The 19,334-nt window shown below is 38.7% G+C and overlaps 1 protein-coding gene across 8 annotated transcripts in view; it reads right to left on the bottom strand.

The window, feature by feature from the left end:
- The window catches only part of LOC113987441 (neurexin-3-beta), a 562,088-nt gene that overhangs the window by 139,321 nt on the left and 403,433 nt on the right, over nt 1–19,334 (bottom strand). The window lies entirely within an intron of this gene.

The following is a 19,334-nucleotide window of genomic DNA, read 5'->3' as shown; positions in this document are numbered from 1 at the left end:
ATTTCATTGGCTCTGCTTCAAAATAAACACTGTGTTTCACACTCTACAGCATTCAGCTGAAGACAGTGACTCATTTGTTCCCGTAAAACATCACAGAAGACAGGTGAGAAATAAGGCAACTAAAATCAGGAAATGTGGATAAATAGTTATTTGAGCAACATCTCTACTGATTATTACAAGTCACCTGTTATCTGAAATACAGCCACAGTCAGCCTGGATCCCACCAACTGTTTTGTTCTGTTATTCTGCGTGGGAAACAAACAGCCCTCACCCCAAAACAAATAACTGGGATCGAGCAGGCAAAATGCAGCAAAAAGATGGATGGAATTAGAAGGGTGAAAAATTTAATTAGCTGACTTTGACAACCTGAGGGAACCTAATTGCTAAAATACCTAAAAGACAAGAGCAGCCAGTCTTTTGCTTTTCTACATCACACAGCACACAGTGCCTAACCAATAACACAGTCTTCCATAGTGTTTTCCCAAAACTTTCCATCAGGTACTGATTGAAAGAGAAGAGCAGGCAAAGCCCGTTGTACTAGCCACAACACTTCTTCCTACAGCTCCCCTCATGTAGTTCAAGCAACAACCATATTCAATGACCTTAGACTGTAAAATACATGCCCAGAACATCTTCACATTAGATATCTGCATTTAATACTACTGATTTAAACAGTGCCAGAAATTCTTGTCACTGTACAATATACAGTTAATGGGAATGCATCTTCAAACACTCAACAAGGAGAGGCTGATGTCACTCAACAGTATGCTGGTGTCAACAATTAGGAAGGCATATTAGGTGTACTGCACAGATCCAGAATTGGTGCAGAAAGGCAGAAGTAATGTATCATACAGGAAGCCAATGCATTTGCTAGCCATCAATACTATAAAATTGGCAAAACTCTGCTGATGGTCTTAATAGAAAAAGCAAGGAAGAAACAACAACAGAGAGTAGATGGCCATGCTGTATGCAAATACACCTTCTTCAAAAAAACCCTGACATATACTAAAGGGGTGAGAGACAATTCTGTTATTGTTACTACCTTACATACGTGCTTGGTGGGCATAGAACTCCATCCTTCAGGGCTGTTACCCTAACTTTACTACATTTGCATTAGCAAATCTCAGCACTAAGAAAGAAACCTCTCCTCTTGTACTTGAGGGCCACCTCGGATTCCTCTCCTGGATTTACTCCTGTCTCCTGTTATCAAAACTCCATTTTCTTAAAATGCCTGGACGTATTTCAATTTCTCAGAGAGGCCCTTTCTGATTCCTGCTTTACCTTACATTTCAAAGTTTACTCATACCAAAATATGCACTACAACTTCCTTGTATCTTCAATTCACTTCTTTTTTTGACATTTGTTTTCCTAACACCAAATCCCCTGGTATCAAACTACAACACTGTTATTAGGAAAGGAAACCAAACAGTCTTGTAGCTGAAGAGGTAATGAATTGTAGTTCAACTACTTGAAGTTTAGCACTGCAACTGTAAGCATCTTGGTTTTCCTCTCATTACAATGGTAAATTTTAGACTCTGCTAAATGTAAGCATGATAGGAACAGTTTCATGTACTGCATGAAACACGCAGTTTCAAGCACTGTTATGCTTCGGATGGACTTTCCTTTAAGACATCAGTATCATCTTCCTTTTTACACTGGAACATGAGGTAAGTGGATTGCTGCTCCCAGCAGATTCACGAACTCAGATGCCATTTGAAAACAACCAACCTTTCTTCTCTAATGTTACCCCAAAAATAAGAGAGGTTTCAGTTAACAGAGATTTATTTCAGGTAAAAGCATTGCTGGCACAGATTTACCCCTTCTTTGATATGTGAAGTGATCTCCCAACACTGTTTTAGTGAATCTTTTGCTGGCAAGCATATAATTATCTTTACTTGCATAGCAATTAGCAAAGAACAAGTGATTAATTTTTCCTCAAAGACTCAAATACTATCTACTGACCAAGTAACCCAGATACTGATACTGTGGTTTAGCAAGGTGCTGCCCTGTCATCAGCCTCCTGGACAACCTCTAATACAGCTTTTTCAATCACCATCAATACATCAAACTTCTTTTGCAAACTGTGGCTGCTGTAATAAGAGTCCACCTTGGTGAGCAGGTAAGATGAAGAGCTGCACCTTGTCTAATGGAAAAGATCACCACCACAGAAGAGGCAGGGATTAAGAGGTATTTAGCAGAGTGAATTAAGCCCTACAGGCTTAGCAAGGCAAAGATTTTCTCACTTGCAAGTGGGGAAGAAGATGGTGAGAAGAACAAGAAAATGTTTCTGATCTCTTCTTTGAGGAAAAGGAAATAGAGCCTTTCACCATTCCCTTTCATGGGGCTTGAAGAAAAAGACCTATTTGAAGGGCTAATGATAAGAGGGCAAACTGGGAAAGGGATAAGATTCTGGAAGTAAAGGACTGTAAACTGCCAGTTGCCTTTAGCCTGATGGAGAGAGGAGGGAAATGAGCAAACCGATGCTGCCGTCATCCCGAGTAGATTGCCCACCCCTCCCAGAGCCAAGAGAACATAGCCCTTCTAAAAGTAGTATAACACTTTGTTGCAACTAAGAAATGCAAAAATTGGTCTAAAAAAACTCCAAAAACCCCATGGGCCTGATGGAAGGCCTACTCCAGCTCTCTTCAGATCACCCCTGGGCAGAGATCTTTGTGACTCTTTAACAAAAATTTTGCAGAAGCACAACTTTTAATACTCTTATTTGGACTGAGTAGAATCTTGTAATGAAAAAGGTTTTGTTCCAGTTATCAGGATAAAACACAATATAACACAGTATAACACAATATGCAGAAAGTAGGGCTATTGAAGCCAAACTGCACACACAGACTTCAAGATGCAGTTTATTCATGGTATTTTATATCTCCAGGGCACCAGACACTATGAAAAAAGCAACAATTAGTTTATGGATTCCTGGATGGAAAAAAAAAAAGTAAAGTAAAGCACAAAGAAAATCCTCCAGTGAAGAACAGTGACCATGGACACAGCGGGCAAATCCCTGATTTATTTTCAACATCTCTTCTATTCTAGTTTCCTACATTACGACACCTCACTAAAAGCAGCTTTTACCAAGACCCACCTTCCTTCTAAATCTCGAAGACAAGCTTTACCATTAAAGTTTAGCACTTCATGATGGACATGACCTTTCATTCCTTTCCCCACACATTCAGCTAGGGTTTTTTTTTTCCCACATTACAATACAAAGGTATTGACTAGACCAGTAAGTATGTGACAAAGAAAGTTGACTTTAGAGTGACCACCTTTAAAGTTTATTTTGCAGTTACAGAAAAAAAATCCTAACCATACAGCAAGGAAAAAGATGAATGCAGAGCCACAAAGAGCATAGAAGTTACATGGTCCAGAAGAGCTCAAGAGAATTTAAACATTTAAGTGTGAATTTTTTCCTCTCTGTATTGGTATTTACTGGGCTGCCACAAAAACTTTCCATGAAAAGACAATGATTAATTAATGTTTTTGAAATCTCGAAGAGACATCAAGTGCTGGCACTATATCTTGGAAAACTGAGAACCATTTTATTTATAAATAATGAGGTGAACTCAGCATTCAGTCTGTATTTTACTTCTCCTCTTCTTTATTTAAGGCTACTGAGCCAAATAGGATTTTTAAAGTTTCTCAAGAATTTGACTTGTGTTGATTTGTCCCATAAAATTGCTGCCCTCAAAAGCCATATTACTGTTCTGTTGCTTACAGACTTTCTGGAGATAAGCTTCTGTCATGATGTCTCTAAGACTTCAGACAAGTAATTATGATCATATAATGGAATGATTGTAGATAAATTATAAGAACAAAAAAAAGCAAAGTACTTAAAAAAAAAAATTGTACAAGGCCTCCCCTTGACCCCTCTATTCTACTCAGGCTCCTGGCAACAGTTTGTCATTATATGCATTGTTATCAAATATTTTGAACATTAATAAACAATACAGGAGCTAATATACAGGATCAGGAAATCTGCAATTTATTGCTTGCCCTTAAGCATTTTTTGTTAAACAGATTCTTCACCTGGGACAGAGGGGTGATAGTCACCTATTTTTCCAAGCTCTATAAACTCTGCAAATCCAGACATATTTTACTTAAACATTGGTGATATCCTCACAATCCCAACCTTTCAGATCTGAGAGCAACTACAATTCAAGAGGAGCAGATCCTAAGCTTTTCTCAGTTTCTACTTTCAGCTCCTCCAAAACCAACTCCTTTCCTCTGAAGGGGTTTGAGGAAAATTTCTGAGGTTTGACATTTTTGCAGGTATGTTTTTTTTCTTTTGTTTCCCTCCATTCAAAGAGAACTAGAGCCTGTCTGCATGCAAATTATCAGGCCTTTGCTTTCTTCATGCTGTGCCTTTACATTCTGAAGGGATCTGTCTTTCTGTTGCAGATCAAGTAGAAAGAAAATAAAATGGGGTTGGCAGTGGTTTTGTAAGATGAGCGGTTGGAGTGTGTTAGAGAGGACACATACATGAACAGCCACATGCACTCTGTTCTGAAAAGGACTTTACCATTAGGTTTTCTTTTTCTTAATCTAAGATTCAAATAATCCACACCGAAAGAATATGTTTGTTCCTGCATGTAGAGACCATTTAATTTCAAAACCTGAGAGAGAGAACTCTGAGCATTAGGACAAATCCTACTCTCAGCTGCATCAATGTGAATCAATAGCTATTTGTTGAAGAAACTCGATTCCTCCTGATGCAAGTGAAAGCAGAGTTTATCCCAGTATCTTTATATTGTTTTGCTTATTTTTCTGGAGATAAATGTAAAATTAAAAATAAAGCATTTATAAAACATACCTGAAACCTGACTAGAATTACAGTTACTGGGGTAACTGTATTTTCTCACACTCATTTTACTTCATTATTTTTTAATAGTCATTACTGCACAGACTGCCTCCTCCTCCCACCCTGGCTGGTTCCAACATGGCTAGACATCAGCCCAAACCTGGCAGACAACACTCCTAGTTACCCCTTCTTGCAGATCACTGCTGATTTTACTGCTCTCAGTTGAAAGCAATACAAGCTCTTTTAGTAATATAAGTCATTTTGCACTGTAGGAAGGTTTTGTAAAGTTTTTTTCCCCACAAATGCCACATGAGTACACTTCAACTGTGCTGCCCTCTCAATTCAGGAAAATTGCTTTGTTTTCTTATAAAGCCAAACATTGCTCTTCCTGGAATGACTTTCTCTAACTTAGGCTCCTCACAGTTTCAGTCTATGTATTTAAAAAGAGATTTTTCCCTCTTCAGAATTGTTTTCACTTTATTCTTAAGAATTTGTTTGCTTGATTTCCTTTGGGGTTTTGCTTGCCTGGTTGTTTTTTTTTTTTTGCTTTGCCTTAAACTTGATTCTGGATGTTAGTCCAGCTGAAGGATCACTAACTTCAGGTGGTTTAGGGGACTTAGCACAACAGCGCTAAAGTCGGCAAGGTATCCAGGAGAGCCAAAGGTATAGATGTATATTCCACAGAGCATATTCACTTATTACTACAACATCAAATCACTTCCTGTGAACTCTCACTGTAAACAATAACTCAGAAAGTTCTTTGCTCTCACAGAATATGCTGGTCCACAGGGATCATCAAGTCCAACTCCTAGTCCTGTACAGGACCATCCCCAAGAATCACACGATGTGCCTGAGAGTATCATCTGAATGCTTCTTGAACTCTGTCAGGCTTGGTGCTGTGACCACTTCCCTCGGGACCCTGTTCCAATGCTCAACCACCCTCTGGGTGAAGAACCTTTTTCTAATACCCAACCTAAACTTCCCATGACACAACTTCAGGCCATTCCCTTGGGTTCTATCACTGGTCACCACAGAGAAGAGATCAGTGCCTGCCCCTCCTCTTCCCCTCACAAGGAAGTTGTAGACTGCAATGAGGTCTCCCTTCAGTCTCCTCCAGGCTTAACAGACCAAGTGACCTCAGCTGCTCATTGTATGGCTTCCCCTCAAGGCCCTTGACCATCTTCATTGCCCTCCTTTGGATACTCTAAATATCTTTCTTATATTGCAGTGACCAAAACTGCACACAATATTCAGGTGAGGCTGCACCAGTGCCGACTAGAGTAGAACAATCCCCTCCCTCAACCGGTTGGTGATGCTTTGCCTGATGCCTCCCAGGACACGGTTGGCCCTCCTGGCTGCCAGGGAACTGCTGACTCATCTTCAACTTGCTGTTGACAAGAAAATAGTAAAAAACACCATTGTGCTTAGAGGACCTTTCTGGGCAGCAACTAGAACTAAATGCACAGCTGGACAAGTCTTTCCAGTATATGTGTATCAATGGATTTAAGAAGGCGAAATATTAGAACCTGTGTTCAGCACAGAGTATAAGGCAGTTAGTTCTACTCCTCTCTGGCTGGTCATATTTAGTATAGTTTTTAATATCATTGAGAGGTAAGTCTGAAATCAGGATTAAATATGTACAAAACTCTAGAGCTGGGTAAAGGGAAAGCTTATTGGATGAAGTCTTGCTTTATTCAAATAAGTGGAAGGGAAGGAATGGTCAAGTACAAGTATGGTCACCTTGGCAAATATGATAATCAACAGAAGCATCAAATGCTCTTAAAGAAATGACAGGCACTGAAGCTCACCTGACTTGGAAGCTTTTAATCAGGGTGCCAACACTCTACAGTTACCTTGAAACAAGAAAAAATGTTTTTAAGGGGAAAGCCAGCTAATTTTGGCTGATTTTTGAGGGTTGTTATAAGGAACAGTAGGTAATTTTTTGTTATATACTGCTTGCTACAGCTTCTTTAAGGTGCTAAACCAGATCTACTAAATTCCAGTTACAAACCTATTCATCAGAAAGAATGACATGCACAGAGGACAAAATAAACAGAAATTATTACCCTTTGGGGGCATGGCTTTTAAAAGAAGCAATTCTCAGAGATACATAATTTATAAGGCTAAAAAGGACAATTGATATAATCTAGACTCCTCTAAAATTTTATATGAGGCAATATATCTTGTCTGAATTGATTCTTTGTTAAATTATAGGACATATTTTAGAGCAACACTTATTTGTGATTTGAACATTTAAAGCTGAGGAAAGAAGCCTTGGATTCATTGCTGTTGCTTCTTTGATGAGATTGGCCCAGCGCTGAACATGGTCAAAAAGGCAACTGGAATGACAAGAATTATAATGAAAAGGAATGGTGTACAAAAGGAAAATCTGTTATAATTTAATGGTGGATCTTTGACTTTAATTCTTTAACACAGTACACAGATCTTTACAGCCCGTCTCAAAAAGAAAAAAGAGGAGATATAGAAAGCTAAAAAAAGTATCACACTTGAAATTGTGTATACTTAGAATCATAAAAAAGCAATGATTCAGCACTATTTCTTTATAACTCAATGTATTGGGTCTGGCTGCAATGGAGTTCATTTCCCCATAGCAGCCCACACAGTGCTGTACTTTGCACTGGTAGCTAGAAGGGTGTTGACAACACACCAGTGTTTTGGCTACTGCTGGACAGTGCTGACACAGCATCACCGCTGTCTCTCAACATTCCTTCCTTCTCCCATCGAGGGCAAGATCCTGGGAGGGCACACAACCAGGTCAGCTGACCCAAACTAACCAAAGGGATATTCCATACCACATGACATCAGCTCAGATATAAAAGCGAAGGAAAGGAGGAGGAAGGGGGGGAATTTGTTGTTTACAATGGCTGCCTGCTGAGAAACCGCTCCGCGTGCTGAAGCCCTGCTTCCCAGGAAGTAGCCAGAAATTGCTTGCATACTCTTTGAGTCTGTGTGCACAGACTTTCACTATTGCTTTAGTAAACTGCCTTATCTCAACCTACAAGTTGTTTTTCATCTTACTCTCTCTCACCTGTCCAGCTGGGAAGGGGAGGGATAGAGCAGTTTCGCTGGGACGGGGCATATAGCCAAGATCAACTCACCACATTTAAGGAACTACAAATATATAATAAAATCATTTTGTAATTATGTTTAAGCAAAGAAAGTACCTTCTGAGAAAGTACATAATTGAATTGTGCCAGTCACTGTCACGGGATTTTTCGGATGCCTAAGATACGCTCAAAAATAGACAAATACATGGGAAGAAAGTCAATCAAGAGCCATTGAATACAATGCAAACATAACTTTCTGCTCAGTACTTCCTGAAAAGCAGATATTTTAACTTTTACTTGCTATACTGAAAAACCATCTAGCATCATACATGACTTGTAAGTCTGTGTTCAAGCCAAAATTTTCTTGAAGGTTCTTACTGATTCTCGTTCATTTTATGAAGTGGTGAAACACTGAAACTGAGAAAGATTAACGATAGTCTAATCTTTTCCATTGAAGGTTTACAAAAGGTAGTTTAGATAAACATTTGTCAAGGCCAGGCTGCTGTATTTAGTCCTGCCTCAGAGCAAGAAAATTCTAAAGCAGATGACTTAAGGTTCCAGCTTCATCTTTCCATGACCGCAAACCTCTCTCCCCAGCTTTATAGAGCATAAGAGAAAACCACCCCGCTCTCTGAGTTTCTTATTTGGAACCAGGTTCCTTCATTTAAAATTCCCCATGGCCCTGTAACTCCATTAATTTACCTATAGTTTTCTTCAAAAGTACGTACCAAAATTTTTTAACTTTGGTTTACAGAAATTACAAAATTACTTGTTTTTTATGCTCAAAGACCACATAATGTCTTTTGGCCACAATCTTACCATTGGGGTTCATATTTGAGCCTTATTCACCACGGCAAACAGTCTAATTCAGGAGTGCTCCCTGGGAGTGTTCCTTCATATGGAAAGATGATCTCTACCCTTTGTTTTGAGATACATTACATTATTTAGCTCAAGTAGAATGTATACCAGTTTCCTTGTTAAGAGCTTAGCAGGCTTTCCAAAGTGTCTTTCTTTTTGCCAGTTGACTGTTTATGTGGAACATAGACTGCAATATAATACTTCTTTAATGGCCCATACTACAAGAAGTTGTAGTACAGCAATACAGTGCTACTAAAGCATGTCTTACTCTTTTCTGTTCTTGAAATTTTTTTTTAACCAAACACCTTCGCAGTGTTACAGAAAGAGTTACCAGTGGGATGTGAAATTGCCATTCTCTTGCTTTACCTTATCTCCTTCTCTCCCATCATCTTTCCCTCTTTCAGTCTTTGCCTTTTGTCTAATAAAAGTTTATTTTATAAACAAAACTACCCTGAAGACAAGCCAAAGAAAAAAAATGGACAAGAAGCTCAAATCTGTGACAATTCTATCAGGGTCAGGAGTGATTAATTATGTACAACAAAGCACACAAAATATTTCAGCCAAAGAAGAGATATGAGATACAAAAGCTGCTTGTTTATTTCAGATCAGATACCCTGCACCGGGTAAGAGCTTTATGTATCACTGCAGCTTTTTAGGTAACATTAATACATAATATCAACAGAAATACACCCAGGAATTAATTTTGTACCACAAGTTTCCATATTTCATGTAAGGTGATATTATTAGTGCAGCATGAGACCTTTCAAATTTTAACTCACTAATAGAGGTAGCCAAGACTAGTTAGAGTACACCACTGAAAGACAGAAAAGATTTCTGCTTTTACCGCTGTTCTGCTGTACCTTGAATGAGTCACTTTCATTTCTCTCCCTCCAGCTTTTCTTTTCATACTATGAAGTCACAGGCTTATCAAAGAGTATGTTTGTATATTATCTACCACACTGGAGTCCTGGTATCCAGTGGGGCCTCCAGATGTTATTGAAGTACAAATTATTAATATTAATTAATATATATATAATAACTAATATGTAGTTGCTCTTCTAACGGATGCCTGCTGAGCCTAGTAATCAGTGGTATTCAGCAGTCCTAAAAGGAAGGCTTGCTTCCATGCTATTCAGCGTCTAGGATGGTGTACCCAAATAAATGTTTTTTCCCATGAGCTAGGAAAGCACCAGTATACTGCCAGTCAATTACCAAGCACTAAAATATTACAAGAAACACATGCAGGTGTGTTTAGGCCACATAATTTGCAGAAAGCAATTGTTATTACACAGCTGGTGGAACTCCAGCCACTAGTCTACAAATCCCACTCGAGTACAGATATCATAATGCAAGTAAAGAAACAGAAATTAGCAACATGCTGATAAAGGGCATTTCCTAGGGAAAAAGAATGCAAAACAAATTAAGAAAGTGATACCTGTCCATTGGTTCTCTAGAAAATACATTATTCAGAGGGTTAATTTTTTCCCCCACATTACAATATGCATCATAAAAACCTGCCCTATCTGATGGTGTGAACTCCAACTATAATTAGAATTAAAAATTCTGACAGTGCCTTTTGAAAATATAAATCGTATATTCTGGAAAGTTTTGCGAAATGATACCTTTTAGATACGATTCTGGACTAGAGCAGAAACAGGAACTATTCTGAATGTTGATGTCAGCTTCTGTTTCTCTAGAGGACTGAGCCAATGCATACTGTGTGCTGCATTTTAAACTCAAAGCATGCCCAAGCTGCTGCACTCCTCCAGCATTACAGAAGTTGGCTGATGAAAAGCAGGCCTTTACCTTTATGTTTCTAAGTCCTGCCATGCAAACAAAACTATGACCAGCTGCTAAAACGTCACATCCACTCAATAAAGAAAGGACTGCAGTAGCAAGTCAGATTGTAGTAGGGCACAAGAACGAGCAACTTGCTCCAAAGCACAGATCTTCCAGGAGAAAATATGTCCATCCATCTCACAACGTCTCCCTTGGAGTTTTAATCCACTGGATAACATTGCCAATAATTTGCGCTGACAGAAGCTAAAGTGGCAGTTACACCGGTGATTTGAACCTGTCTGCACATCAGGTATTCACCAAAGCCTCCCTATCACTGCACAGGGAAAGAAAATATAACAAAAGCTCATGAGCTGAGATAAAGGCAGGGGGAGATCAGTCACCAGTTATTGTCACAGGCAAAACAGACTCGACCTAGGGAAATTATTTTAATTTATTACCAATCAAATCAGAGTAGGATAACGAGAATTAAAATCAAATCTTAAACCACCTTCTCCCCAGGCCCCCCTTCCTCCTGGGCTTAACTTTACTCCCAAATGCTCTACCTTCTCTCCACAGCCTGCCTCACCATAGGCTCTAACACGGGCTCTCTCACACGGCCATTCCCTCTTTTGAACTATATTATCACAGAGGTGCTACCACTCTCGATGATGGCCTTGGCCTTGGCCAGCAGTGGGCCTGTCTTGGAGCTGACTGGCATTGGCTCTGTCGGATATGCGGGAAGCTTCTGGCAGCTTCTCACAGAGGCCACCCCTGTAGCCCCCCTCCCCCCCAAAACCTTGCCACGCAAACCAAACATATACATAAAAAACAGAATTAAGATCTGATACTTACAGGCTGTGTAGAGTAAACCATGTACCTTAACTACTAGGTTTCCTTACCAAGAGCATTGGCACAGTTGTGAGATGTCAGTGAGCTGAAGGCACAGCATATATCACTAAGTATAGCAACCAGGACTGTCTGTCAACTGAGTCTGTCAACTCAACCCATAACCCACAGAAAAGTGAGCACTTGTCAAGAAGATAGCATTAAAAAAGGACACTGCTGTTCGACAGGAAAGGTGATCACAAATATCAACTTGCCACCATCTAATTAACCCAAGTGCAGTAGATATAGAAATGCAAGGGCTGAAGAGGCTTTGGACAAAATTATTTATTTAAACTTGGTTTTGCCTAGAGTATATTTGTTTGCAAACTCTCTTCTACTCTTAATCATAAAGAGTACTGTAGGGTTTCAGAGTGTTCCAAAAATATGTGTTCAAAGATATTATATGACTAAGCACTATATATTACTATATTTTCCTTTCTCAGTGTTTTTTCTTTACAGAATTCTAATAGAGTAGAATCCTAATAGAATTTAATGCATCCAGGGCCTATGTTCTATGTTCCTTTTGAAATCTATAAAACAGATTCCATGAACTGTATAATATCAATAGCCTATAGTAAACAAAGTAGTCTTCCTTACCAGAAAAGCAAGAGGTTTGAGCTAAGGTTCAATAGGTCTCTCCAATCAGACAGACAATGAGGAAAATGTGAGTATCTGTAAACATAAACAGTGCTCGAATTCAATAACTGCTTATTTCTAGCTTTTCAAAGCTTGCTTTTTTTAAACTGCAAATTTTTTTAAAGTGCTTATAACGTAGCTTTTGAGATGTGGCTGGACTTCAGCATAAGGCTTTTCTAATGCTGAATCAAAGTGGTTTCCTAATATTTTTAATGGGAGTAGAAAATTAAAAATACATGAACATTGCAGTATAGGAAACTTATATTTCTACTGAAAATACTCTAATTACTCAAAATAATTTAATCTTCTACAGATTCTATGACAGAGCACTACTGGGCAAGGAATAGCAGAATATTAGACAGAGATGGAAAAGGAGAAGAGAAGCACATAGTGCTTTGAACACACACTCACAAAGGAGGCCATCAATACCATCTGCATGTTGGAAAGCAGAGACAAAGATAAATGACTTGCCAAAACTTTGCAGGAACCAGGAGATGTTATAGGAACAGAGCAAATAAAATGTCCTTTCATTCTTAAAACACCACCTTGTAATTTACATTACCTTGACTTTGCTACCCAAGAACATTTCAAACATCCATGGTTAACATACACATAGGATGCAGTAACTACTAAATAAATTCACATAGAATTTACCCATTTTCCTTGACACCCCTTTTATCTAGGTCAATGCATGTTCTTCATCAATCCAGTGTTGGGGGATGTCTGTCTAGTACTTTGTGGTGCCCATTTCTAGGTCCTTCAACCTGTGCACCTCTACCTCCAGTGTGGCACTTGGCCCCTCCAGGCCTATAGGCATTTTTTCATTTATCTTCACCAAAAGTCAAAAGGTTGCAAATGAAACTTGTTGGAAACAGTACCTTACATCAAGACTCATTTTTCCTACAAGGATGAGAATTTTATTGAATCAAGATAGACCTCTGGGGAAAAGTTACAACTTGGCAATTTGCATATTTATTTTGTGTTGTAAGAATTTGCTTACTGTAAAGTTGTTTGGCCAAGTGGTATCACCCGAGCCCCCTGCCAAATTTGTATTATGTTAGTTAAATCAGAACTCCTGATGTCAAATTGAAACTTGATTATTGGGAATGGATGCCATAGAAAAAGCTGAAGTACTTCCAGGACTCATTTTTTGGCATACTAGGTGTGGAAAGGAGAAGTGAGTAAGGAGAACGTTAATGTCACAATTTCAGCTTCTGTACCTCTTCCTGATATCTTCTCCTCCGTACATTCCAGGAAAAAGCTTAATCCTAGTGCCATCCTAGCCCCCCTTAGATGATGAGTGTCCTCTAGATTGTAAACACTTTGAAAACAGTGGGAGAGAAACACAAATGAATTTAGCGTGAGGATGGATTCCTTGACTCAGCCTCCCTCTCCGTATGGCCACTCATTCGTTCATGTTAGCTTCCATGTGAAGAAGTTGTTTCATCAGGCCTGCAGGAAGGGACAAAGGACCACCTTTACAGATAATCCCCCATTTGTAAACCATTGTAACTACCATTAGGAAAAGGCAGCTCAGAGCATGGGAGATAAGATCAATACAAAAAGGGCCCTAAGATGTCCATTCCTTGATCAAGGAAGAGTTTGGGGTTTTTTTAATGAACTGAAACAGACAAAGGAATTTAGAGCTACAGGACTGATATGATTTAGACTATACTGTTTGTGCTTACATACTGGAAGGAAAAATTTTCTTGCCTTTGTCCAGCACTCCATGATTTGGCAACACTAAGTAAATATTATCCAAGCACAAGAACAGAGTTCCTCTCTTCATTCATTATTTTGTCAGCATGCTGCTGAAATTAGTAGGTCAAACCCTGACATTTCTGTTCAGGAGAAAACCTTACAGAGGACCCAGATCTGAAAAAGGATTTAGCTTGATACTGTATGTTCAGCACAAAATAACACAGTCTTTAAAAATCAGATTTTAAAGAACTGCCATTTTGTTTAAAAAAATAAGAGTAAGATGTGCCATATGTCATCTCTTTGCAATGATACAACTATAGCCCCAACTCTCCATCTTTTCTCCTTCCTACAAAATCTACCCACCTGACTAGGTGACTGGGAGAGACAATTAAATTGTAACAGGCTGATCTTGTGAAATACAAACTGAAGCTGCAATAAGGGTGATGGATGTCTGTGGCCAGCTATTACGACTGTTGTCTGTGACTGCTCTTCATGCAGATGGAGGACAGTACTGGCAGCATATGGCATGGGAGTTCGGGCTTGGAAGGCAGATACTGCAGATCCTGATAAAAGGAATAAAAATCAAAGCAGTATGGTGGTTAGCAAGCCAGTCTGACAGAACAAATTGCTGATCACCTTCCTCATTTTTGCACCTCTACATCTTACCCACATCTATAGGATCACACCTCCACTCCTATGGCTTGCTTTTTAGCTCTGCCTGCAGAGAGGAAGCCGAGAAGCCTTAGCTGGAAAGGGGCTATAGCCAATAATCGTTCTGGCAGATGCAATCAGGCAGCTGGGGTCAGTTGGTGAGGCTGGTCTAGGTAAAAGTCTCATCAAACACTATGAATCCCATTTGTTCCTTGAAAAACTTACCTTACTGGATAACTGAGTGCTTTAGAAAACAATCACTTAGGCGCTTTGGTTGCTGGGACACACAGAAGTATAAGGTAATGAAGATCAGCAGCTGTCCCTAGAGCGAGATGCTCACTACAGCTTCAATGGTAAGGCACATTGGAGTGCAGCATCTCAGGCCTTGAAGAATAACAGAATACCCTGCACATCACAGAGTCACCCGACCACTGCTGCCACTGAAGCCAATGTTTTAATCTTTTGCACTAACTGGGATCTAGTTTCCTATGGGATTAAAAGTTATTGCCACTTTTTTTTCCTCCTGAACAGTTTTAACACTAATCCTGGACAATCTTTCTTCTCACACAGTTCTCCCTCTTGCCATACCAGAGTTTGGACTTGTTTCTTCTCAAAGTATATTCCCAGTTTCATTCCTCTTGGCATCTTTCATCCTTTTCATTTAAGAGACCTAACTACACTGTAACTGGAAGTGGTTTCTCCGCAGTCTGGTCAAATCTCAGAATGATTTCACTGGACAGTTTGTCACATATTTTCTGAACGTTTACATTAAAAGAGAAGAAGCTGTTTTTCACTGACCCCCTTGATAAGAAACCATTGACTAGATAATTAAAAATTACCTGCTTTCTCAGCCTACTGATGGGTCTGCCTATGCCCATGCATGATAGTGTAAAGAGGAGTCACATCCTTTCAATATCTCTCCTACACCTATGCCTATGATCTTCAAGAACTTTTTAAAGGGCAACTACAACCCAGTTCAGTAGAATCTTTAGTGTTGTCAATTTAAAAATATGCCATGGAAACACAGAATGGGTTGCGTTGGAAGGGACCTTAGATATCATCTATTTCCTGTCTCTCCCCCAGCCCCCATAAGCAGGGACACCTTTCACTAGACTAGGCTGCTCCAAGTGTCATCCAGCCTGACCTTGAACACTTCCCGGGATGGGGCACCCAGAATTTCTCTGGGCAACCTGTTCCAGTCCCTCACTCCCCTCACATTATATAATTATATAATAATCAGAAATTATATAATAGTGAAAACAGAGCCATTTACCTCTTTCTTATAAGAGCACTGGCTTTCACAGACAAAACAAATGCACCTGAGGACAACGCACATCTTCAGGATTCAAAAGATTATTCTGCAAATTAGTATATAATGCTAGGGACACAGCCTTGTCAGACTATAAAGAAAATACCAACAAAACAAGGCACACTATATGAGTATGCCTGTGGGACCACTTCAGGAAAAGGAAAAAAGGAATTCTGGTATGGATTCCCTGTGTTCACAGCTATCATGTATTCTAGTTTTAGTCATTTTACAGTAGGAAAAAGATGAGAAAAATAAAACAAAACAAAATAGCATATGTGTCTGCTTTTTGCAATAGTCCTGTTCATCTCTGTGGAATCTCACTGCTCCTCTAAATAAATATCACTATCCTCAAATTGCTTTGTACTTTATTACAATATTAATAATTGAAGACTCTACTTCAGAAGATGAATACAATTGTTTTGGAATTAGTAATATGAAGTTTAAGCTAATCCACCAAACATCGTTCATGCCCTTGTACCAAAGAAGAATTAAGTACATGACATAACTGAAAGAAGCTCCAGGGAATTCATGCAACACCAACCCTCATGCAGAGATAACCTATACTAGCGCTAAAGGACGGATAAAACAAGCAGATTGCAGTTCTCTATCATGAAATCACGATGATCTTTTTTCACACAGCAACACAAGTTAGCCTAATTGCAGTCTCCCTAAATAGATGGGTACAAATGTCAGCCTGACTGCACAGCGATTTCCTGCGTCACGGTTCTCAAAGTTTCAGAAGGGTTTGCACAGCTTCTCACTAACAAGCTTCAAACACTAACAGCACTGTCCCAGTGTGGGAAAGGGGACCATCAATAACTGGACAGAATCCTTCAGGGAGCATAACAGCTGGTTAGAAATTTCAGGTTTGTTTTAAAAAAAAAGTATCAAAGATTTTAAAAAATCTGCACCATGCTGGCTTTTAAACTTCCCAGATTTTTCTGTAGTAAAATGAAAAATTAATAAAATTAATTAAAAAAATGACAGTGGCTTTATTTAGTTACTGAAATTTTGTTAGAACATTTGAATTTCTAGACATATAACTTATTCTTCCATTTTATATTTATTTTCATCATCTCTTTTCCTTTGAAAAAAAAGAAGGAAGCAGAAAAGATGAAAAATGAGACAAAGCAGAAATGTTCTTACCATTTATAAACCTAAACTTTAGATATTCATTTTATCTGAAGACACAATTTTCTAATACAAACAGCAACATTAGCTTCAGTGGAAAACATTCAAATTCTAAAAATATGTCCAGTTTAAAACTTGCTTTATTGTGTTTTCAATTTATTTTGATCTTTCCTAGACGATGAAATATGCAGGTTTTTCAAACTGAAATTACATGCAGAGCATAACCACTTTTAACTGGTAACTAATGGGGCCTACTATTATCTTAAAAAAGATACATCATTACCTTTTAATTTTGTATAAAATATTTACTTAGTGCGATCATTGGCTATTGCTAAAGAGATTGGTCTTCTTAAGCTCCCTGCCAAACTTTGGGAAGTGTTATCTCAAGAGAACAATAAGAAGAATTACAATCAAGAGAGATACACTGTGGTCCTTTTAATAAGGACTTTTCTTGACATTGAAGCATGTGTTACATGGTGGCAAGGGAAAGTTTGTTGAATATCATTTCTTCAGGCAAAGTTATTTGAATCTTATATTTTGGTGCTTTTTAAAATGCATTTATCATTTACTGTTACTATGATGTACTTTCTTCTTTCAAGCAAAAGTGTTTGGGGATGATTTTGTTTTTAATATTGCATGTTAAACATAGATGCAACCCTAATGTAGTGGGTTCAGTATCACAATCAGTGGTTAACAACTCTGCAACCTTAAAGGTGGTATTGGAGGCATGCACTTCCCTCAGCCTTCAGAGCTATATTTTTTCTTTCTTTATGAGACTAGGTAGGTGGTTTCAAGAAGAAAAAGGAACATCAAAACCTTGTCCCCTTTTCTAGCAAACACTTCTCCAACAGAATGATCTGAAATAGGAAGGAAGCATGAAAGACGCTTTATTGTTTTTATGAGAAAGGTTAATGGCAAGAGCTGCATTCAAGAAAGAAAAGAAAAAAATTGGTGAGGGAAATAAAAAAACCAGTAGCTATGTCTCGGTCTGGATTAAAGCAAGAGAGGGAGCTGTGCCAAGTGTCTCCCCATTTTTCTGGATAATTTTATAGACATGAAAGATACAATACTTAATTAGTCTCTCCCTCCCCCCTTTTTTTTTTTAAGTATCCAACAGCATGCAACAAACAGCAATGAAAACTCCCTATGTGGTACCCTTGCTAGCCAAAGAACCTTCTGAAAGGACTTCAAGGAAAAGAAGTGAGATTCAAACCCTACAACACATTCTCTTTTCATGTTTTCAGGACAGATGGCCAGTAAGGAGTTCTAAATTATTCTTAGTGTATACTAAAAACAGACTGGTTTCTGAGGAGTTGCAACTTTTCCAACCACTATCAGTTGGGCTGAGACTCTAACTCATTTGCTGGAGACTACCAAACAGTTAGAAAAGAATGGGCATCTTCTTTTATTACCTGCGTGGATTGAGTTCAACTGCTAACTAGAAATTTAGGGCACTGTTTAATCCTGGCACCATTCCTTTGACTTCAGTGATGTTTATCTAGAAATACATTTGGCTTGAAAACTGTTGCTTTAAATTGATCCTCTGAGTCTTCTTAAACTGTGTTAACAGTGGAAGATTGGGTATCCTGCATTATTTTCGGAGATTTGCCTGTGGTTTATTTGCAAAAGCCACTTTTCTATCATTGCATTGACACACAAATGGAACCTGCACTTAACCCTGCCACATTTGCTAACTGAACACAAATCAAGGATTTCTACTCTTCATTGTCAAAAAGATGAACTATTTTCTGTCCAACTCAAATAGCCCTAGTATATCCAGATCAGTCACTTTCCAGAAATGATGTAAGCCACAATACCAGGTCCTGACCACTAACGTCTCAGAACATTTCCCTCTTTTGACTATGGGTTTATGTGTACTTTTCTTGCTGTGACAAGCAATTTTCAGGAGAACAGTCTGCAGTTCCATTTGTGTATGTCACTTATAAGTTATAGTGCTTTTTGTCTCGTATATCAGGGTTTAAACAATGGTCTGAATTGCTCCTTCCTGAAGAGCCTCTCATAAAGCTATGAAAAGGAAAAATGGGGAAATAAAGGAGGAGGCAGACCCACAAAAGCATCAACACCATGTACCAAAATACTACTGCTAGCACAGATCAGTGCCTCTACCAGGTGTCTGAGATAGCTGGAAAAGAGAACAGACACAGTGACTCATGTTACTAAAGGTACAGTGCGTGTGATCAGAGCCAAGTTTCCCGGATTATTAAATCAGCCACTTTCTTGAGTGCTGAATTAAAGACGTTTGAAATGGTATTTCAAAGCTACAGTTGGTCACATTTGAGCATGCTGACCTTAACAATGTCATGTTAAATATTTTCTTTTTAATTAAGTTAATAGCTGAGCTCTGAGGATGCTTGGTTTTCACTTCATTAATTTTACTATTAAGTGGAAAATAAGATATAGAAACAGATTAGCAGAGCAGCACGACAAAAGGGCCCTCTCAGTTAGCCTGAACCATCACCACAATGCTCACGGATTCAGACCCATC

This window comes from Pipra filicauda, unplaced genomic scaffold, assembly GCF_003945595.2.
Source record: "Pipra filicauda isolate LSUMZ 115617 unplaced genomic scaffold, ASM394559v2 scaffold372_size707771_pilon, whole genome shotgun sequence".
In the NCBI taxonomy this organism is placed as follows: Eukaryota; Metazoa; Chordata; class Aves; order Passeriformes; family Pipridae; genus Pipra; species Pipra filicauda.
The sequence above is the reverse complement of the archived record's forward strand: the minus strand, read 5'-3'. Positions and strand labels throughout refer to the sequence as shown.